Here is a 7,649-nt window from a genome sequence, read left to right as displayed (position 1 = left end):
CAGAAGTAGGTTATTTCAAAATTAAAAAGGTAATTTACGAAGTTTTTAGTATTTACAAATTTGATAATGTAGAAATTTATGAATTTAGTTCTTTGGAAATTTAGGAACTCGTGCAATAAAAATTTTTAATTAAAAATTTAAAAATATTGAAATTTGGGAATTTAAACTTGCAATTAACCCATTTTAATTGAAACGCTAATCAATTGTGTTATTCTTTATTTCTCCCTTTTAGCTTTAAAACTGCACTTGTACATATCAATTTAAAAACCATAAGTGAAAATCTACTAACAATTCTACCTTTCATTCTAACCTACAATATAATAACCCTAACATTATAATATTTTCCTATTACCCTGTCATAAAGTACCACTCTTACCCCTGTGGTCTCTCGATTTATCACCATAAAACACGAATACATCGAAAACCACTACATTCTCAAGTTCCAAATCGCACGTCTTTATCAAACACGTGAATTTCAACGACGTATAATTTTTTTCGTAGTACCAGCATAAAATGCAGACAAAGGCCACGAGGTGGAAGAACGGAGCTTCGCCACGGCAATACGATATCGCGTTCAAGATTTGAACTTTGCGACGCTGATATCGTAGGTAACTCGAAACTCGACTAGCACTGTTTCGCAATCTATCGGCGCGAAAGGAAACTTTCCACTATGAGGCCACCCGGTAGGATTTTGCAGAGCTTCGTACTTGCTTGGTTTCGTTCATCTCGATGTGCAAGCGATAAACGAATGTGATTCTGCAAAAGTAATCATTTCGCTGAATCCAGACGCGAAGGATTACTGTTTTCTTTCCTTATCGCGAAATGCAAGAATATTTCTGGAAGAGTGGAGTTGCGTTGTTAACTCTCGTTATATTGCCACCGATGGAGATAATAGCTATATTAGCTTGTTGGATATGAAAAATTTGGAGATTTGTGAAGTTATGGATTTAAGAAGTTAGAAATTTGATAATTTGGAAATTTGGGAAATTAGAGATTTGGGGATTTGGAAATTTGGGAAATTAGAGATTTGGGGATTTTGAGATTTGGGAATTTGGAGATTTGGGAATTTGGAGATTTGGGGATTTGGAGATTTGGGAGTTTGGAGAATTGGGAATTTGGAGATTTGGGAATTTGGGAATTTGGGAATTTGGAAATTTGGGAATTTGGAGATTTGGAAATTTGGAGATTTGGGAGTTTGGAGAATTGGGAATTTGGAGATTTGGAATTTTGAGAATTGGGAATTTGGAGAATTGGGAATTTGGAGAATTGGGAATTTGGAGATTTGAGAATTTGGAGATTTGGGAATTTGGAGATTTGGAAATTTGGAGAATTGGGAATTTGGAGATTTGGGAATTTGGAAATTTGGAAATTTGGGAATTTGGAGAATTGGGAATTTGGGGATTTGGGAATTTGGGAATTTGGGAATTTGGGAATTTGGAAATTTGGGAATTTGGAGAATTGGGAATTTGGAGAATTGGGAATTTGGAGATTTGGGAATTTGGAAATTTGGGAATTTGGAGATTTGGAAATTTGGAGATTTGGGAGTTTGGAGAATTGGGAATTTGGAGATTTGGGAATTTGGAAATTTGGGAATTTGGAGAATTGGGAATTTGGGGATTTGGGAATTTGGGAATTTGGGAATTTGGGAATTTGGGAATTTGGAAATTTGGGAATTTGGAGAATTGGGAATTTGGAGATTTGGGAATTTGGAAATTTGGGAATTTGGAGAATTGGGAATTTGGAGATTTGGGAATTTGGAGATTTCAGAATTTGGAGATTTGGAATTTTGAGAATTGGGAATTTGGAGAATTGGGAATTTGGAGAATTGGGAATTTGGAGATTTGGGAATTTGGAGATTTGGGAATTTGGAGATTTGGAAATTTAGAGAATTGGGAATTTGGGGATTTGGGAATTTGGAGATTTGGGAATTTGGATAACTGGTAATTTGGAGATTTGGGAATTTGGAGTTTTGGGAATTTGGAAATTTGGGAAATTGGAGATTTGGGAATTTGGAGATTTGGGAAATTGGAGTTTTCGGAATTTGGAAATTTGAGAATTTTGGAATTTGAGAATTCGGGAACTAAAAAATTTGATGATTCACGAATTTATGGATCAGAGATTTTAGGGGTTTGAGAAATTTCAGATTTGAGATTTTGGGTATTTGAGAAATTTCAGATTTAAGATTTTGTAGATTTGAGACATTTCAGATTTGGCAATTTGGAGATTGGTACAAAAAGTAAGTACAACGAAGATTGTCTTCGATACAACTAAACCAAATTGATAAATATGACCTACACATTCATAAATGAATTTATCTTTCTTTTTAATAAATGCAATATAGATCATGAAGAGTTCATTAAATTGAATAAAAATATTTTGCAACGTTTAAAGAAGTTTACTTTCAGAGATATGATCGAGGGAATATATTGTTACGGCACAGAATGGAATTTTGCTAATGCGATTCAATATGCGTACGAAATCGTTTCGTCAGAGATTGATGAATCAGTTTCGCAGCGCTAAAAAAGGTGCCACAAGCTTTCTAAGGATTGAAATTCGGTGAGAGTGTCCATAACAATGTATGCAAACTGTCTATGAACTGTCAATGAACACGTGTCCACGAACTATTGTTTGCAAATTTAGACAAGCCTTAATGGAATGATAGAGTGATACTATAGTAAATTTTTGCTATATTACCACCTTTCTGTGATGTTACGGTATACTACATCTTTCAGTTTCTTTACGGAAAAAATGACCGTCTTCAAATTTGATGATTTTGCAATTTAAATATTTTCAAATTCCAAAATTTAAAAAATTCAGTAACTGCAAACTTCAAAAATTCCCAAATTCTCAAAGTCTTAAATCTTCAATTTCCTAATTTTTAAATTCTTCAATTCTTCAATTCTTCGATTCTTCAATTCTTCAATTCTTCAATTCTTCAATTCTTCAATTCTTCAATTCTTCAATTCTTCAAATCTTCAATTCTTCAATTCTTCAATTCTTCAAATCTTCAATTCTTCAATTCTTCAATTCTTCAAATTTTTCAAATTCTTCAAATTTCCAAAGTTACAAATTTCTGAAGATCTACACTTCTAGATTTCCCAATTTTTAAATCATAAAAGTACTAAAATTTTTATTTTTTAAATTTGCAAATGAACAAATTTCCTAATCCCGAATTTCCTACTTCTCAAGTCCGGAGAATTTCAAATTTCCTAATTTCTGAAGTTCTATATTTAAAAGCTTTCAAATTTAAAAGCTGATTAATTCAAAAATTGATGTATTCCTAAACTTGAAAATGTTTATATTTATAAATTTGAAGATTAGTAAATTTGAAATTTTTATACATTTACATTTAAGAACTTTGGTATTTCTGAATTGGAATGTTAGTCAAATTTCTATACATCTAAATTTAAAACTTACTAAATCTGAAACCTACATTTCTAACTTCGAAATCTACCAAACCAACTTCCAAATTTCCAAATATGAAAGTCAGTAAAATTAAACACTATTCAATAAAGAAATCAACCATATTCGTACCATTATTCTCCCCATTTTCCCTAAGAAAACGATCTGAAACTATCACGAACGAACCACTACGCCATCTCGTTACCAGACCATCTCGTTCGTAAAACTTAAAGCGGTTAACGCGGGGCCACTGTACACAGTCGGTTGATACAACTATATTGGTCATAAAGTATACGACGTGTTTAAATAAAAAAACAAACTATGCGATACTTGAAATCCCTAGATAGATGTACCGCGTGGTTAAAAGAAATAAATACACGTCTCACACAAAGTGGAAACCTTGCGTAGGTAGCTAAATAAATAAGAACTCTATAAACGGCAAAGTCTGTGAAGTACTTGCCAGTATTTTACTAGTAAAGAACTGGTGTTGATGTATTTTTTAACTTGATCATCAAGAATTCTTGTGGCTATTACTCTTTTTTATTGTTCTGTTTATTCTCTTCTTTCTGATATGATTGAATGTAAACGATTCATCTTCAGTACGACATATTTTTTTACGCTAGTTTGTGTTTGCGGAGTAAACATTTTTAATGGTCTGGTTTGTGGAATATTTTCATTTGATGAGAGAAAAGAGGAATTTGAAGAAGATTCGAGTGGATATGTAATACAATATTTGTTATATAATTAAGTCGACTGACAAGACAAAGTGACAGCGTTCGCCAATGTTTTTCATAAAACTTCTCAGATTTATAAATTGAACAAAAATTCAAAAATTGTTTGTGGAGTTGTCTTCAAGTTTAAGGATCAACTTGGGTGACTGAATACTGTGAGTAATATCTTTCAGAATTTTCCTTGTTTATTTTATGGTGTATCGATCAGGAGAGACAAGCACACATTTTTTTAAAAGTATGCAAAAATGCGATTTTATTTAGCCAGAATTTTTAAGTCAAGAAGCTATATTCTAGATTTTAAAACTTGCAAAGATATCTTGAAAATTATTGCACATAAAATATATATTAATCTTGTAATGTCACAACATTGTAATATTGTGTCGATTAACATTATAACATGGTATTGATTAACATTGTAACCTTGTATTTATTAACATTGCAAAATTGCATTGATTAATAATATAATATTATATCTATTAACTTTGCAACAACACTGCAATATTGTATTTACAGTGCAATGTCAATAGTGTATTGACTGATATTATAACTCCAATATAAACATGTTAAAGTTACAATGTTCAAATCTGTAACTTCATTACATTTCATAAAATTTCATATTTTCTTCAAAATAAAATCTTGGCACCCAGAGCAAGATATTAATATACCTTGAACACACATCATGAATGGAATCAAACATGCATCAAACAGAAAAACTATCCAACTCCAAACACATAATTTTTAAGAACTCTTCCAGGTACAAGTCCTCATCACAAAATGGTGGTTCTTTGACCCATGAACCAGGTTCAGATTACAATGCAAAAGCAGCGTAAATAACGTTTACAGAAATCGATGTCACCGCTTTCAGTCTGTCAATCCCCGACAGGACCCTTTGCCTCGTTCATCGTTCAATGATGAATCGACTGGTGATCGACGCGAAAGATAATCGCGAATACACGTTGAAAATCGGACAGGACTCATGGCGGAACGTTCGGGGCGCCTCGTTGTCGCAATCGATGTTCCTCGAGTTCGTATATAGGTCGCAATAAGACAGATGAACGAGGATGACGCAGATACATGCAAAAAGTCTGCGAGAACGTCACGGCAAACGTGTTGGCCCTTCGTGTACAGAGATTCTCCTCAACCTGGAAGCGTATGTGTGGGGTGTGCGCATTCTTTGGCCCAGATTCAGGGAAATAAATGTACTCGGGGGTAAACACGATCAAAACTATCCTTGTGTCCTTCAACCTTAAACTTTCTTCTGGAAATCGAGATGCTGTTGTTTATGTCGTTCATGTTGATACTGGGCTGGAAATGTTGGATTGCTACTGTTAATGCTATTGATACTGAGCTACTATTGGATTGCTGGGTCGAAGTTGAGTAGTTGATTTATGAGACGCAATTTTTGGTTGGTGAGATTTGGGAACTTGGAGATTTATGAGATTTGGGGTTTTGAGGATTTGGGTGAAGAGGAAAGTTGGGAATTTGGGAGTGTAGAAGATTTGAGAATTTTGGAAGGTGGAGCTTGGGAATTTTGGAGTTTGAGAAGGAAACTTGAAAATTTCAGAATTTGGAAAGGTGGAGGCTTGGAAATTTGAACATTTAAGAATTTGGAGATTTATGAGATTGGGGGTTTTGAGGATTTGGGTGAAGAGGAAAGTTGGGAATTTGGGAGTGTAGAAGATTTGAGAATTTTGGAAGGTGGAGCTTGGAAATTTTGGAGTTTGAGAAGGAAACTTGAAAATTTCAGAATTTGGAAAGGTGGAGGCTTGGAAATTTGAACATTTGGGAATTTGGAGATTTATGAGATTTGGGGTTTTGAGGATTTGAGTGAAGAGGAAAGTTGGGAATTTGGGAGTGTAGAAGATTTGAGAGTGAAGATCTGAGAATTTTGGAAGGTGGAGCTTGGGAATTTTTGAGTTTGAGAAGGAAACTTGAAAATTTCAGAATTTCGAAAGGTGGAGGCTTGGAAATTTGAACATTTGGGAATTTGGAAGGTTTTAATTTAATCATTTGGGATTTTTACTAGCTTGAAGATTTAAACATTTATAAATTTGAGAACTTAGAAGCTTAAAAATTGGAATTTTAGAAATTCAAACTCAAAAGTTTTAATTTTAAGAATTTTTTAATTTGATAATTTCAGAACTAAAGAGGGTGAAAGCTTGAAAACTTAGGAATTTTGAAAATCAACAAACCTTTATCCTCTTCAATCATTCCTAACTTGTTCATATTTCTTCCTATATATAACGTCTCCTACACATAACAGTTTGCAAGTCTTGTTATACTAAGGAACACAAAATTTCATTACAAAAAGTGATCGATAAATCAGTTACCTGAAGGCAGATAAAGCGACGAGTGTAAAGAAGACATGAAAATCTGCTTACATTTTGGAAGATCAGCAAAGGTGCGTTCGCGAGCCAAGCCTATCCCGTATAACACGCAATAAAGTATATCATGAGCATAATTTACGATAAAGGAAACGGCATTTGTTTCTTTAACGAGCACGTAGGTATCGAAGATGAGTGATTTACGTCCGGAAGGTAATTCGTTACACACGTTATTTATTGTACGTACATGAAATACGTGAACTTGGAGAATGCGTGTTTTCATCCAGTTTTAGCTGCGTGCGCGTGGAAACATTTACAAACATACAGATAAAATGATATTCATCGAAGATAGGACAAAAATTTCGCGCAATTTTACCAATGACTTTACTTTTGTTTCAAATATTTATTTTGTAAAATAAATAATTATTTGTGTGGTTATTCTAATTTTTAATTGAAAGTTTCAAAGTTTAAAAAATCGACAAGTTTTTATGTGAAGAGTGGGTGTAAGAACAAATTTAAAAATTTGGAGAAAAAATGTAATAAATTTTTGAAAGTGAAATAATTATCTTTATAAGTGAAGTTCATTTTAATCATTTTGTCTTGGATCTTATAAGAAGGTGTGTTATTTTCATAATAGTGTCACTTGTAAACTAAAATAATTTTAAACCTATAATAAGATGAATAAGTATTTATTTTAGATACTATGAATATTAATATTATGGATATTTGTTAAAAAGAGATTGGAAGCGAAGAAAGTATAATATAATTAATAATTCATGATCATAAAAGCTATAGGAAATTTTATGTACATATTAATAAGTTAAAATCGAACAGATTAAAGTTCTTGTTGAGGCAAATAACAAAAAGAATACAAAATAATAAAAATTGAAACATGAATCAAAATTAAAACAAATATAAAAACTAAAATACGAATAAAAATGAAATAAAAAAAGTATAAAAATAAAAATAAAAATATACTAAAATAAATATTTACTGTTTGAGGGTGAAAACGCACCCCCATCCTTCACTGAATTACTTCCACAAAAACTATTTCTTTTTTACCATAATTAAACAAAGAAGAACTAACAATAAGAATGGCAATGTGACTTTTATAAACAAAATCAAATTAACATAAAAAATAATGAGGTTCAATATTTAACTCTCAAACCAACTAATTAAAAAATTACATTTC

At 32.2% G+C, this 7,649-nt stretch overlaps 1 long non-coding RNA gene across 1 annotated transcript; it reads right to left on the bottom strand.

The window, feature by feature from the left end:
• Positions 1 to 4,445: 4,445 nt before the first annotated feature.
• Positions 4,446 to 6,816, bottom strand: LOC143263970 (uncharacterized). Its single transcript, XR_013037256.1, has 3 exons — positions 6,464 to 6,816; positions 6,326 to 6,383; positions 4,446 to 5,438 (listed from the first exon to the last, which is right to left on the bottom strand). It is a non-coding gene; the product is annotated as an uncharacterized LOC143263970 (long non-coding RNA).
• Positions 6,817 to 7,649: the final 833 nt, after the last annotated feature.

The sequence above is a fragment of the Megachile rotundata genome, chromosome 2 (assembly GCF_050947335.1).
Source record: "Megachile rotundata isolate GNS110a chromosome 2, iyMegRotu1, whole genome shotgun sequence".
Taxonomy (NCBI): Eukaryota; Metazoa; Arthropoda; class Insecta; order Hymenoptera; family Megachilidae; genus Megachile; species Megachile rotundata.
The sequence above is the reverse complement of the archived record's forward strand: the minus strand, read 5'-3'. Positions and strand labels throughout refer to the sequence as shown.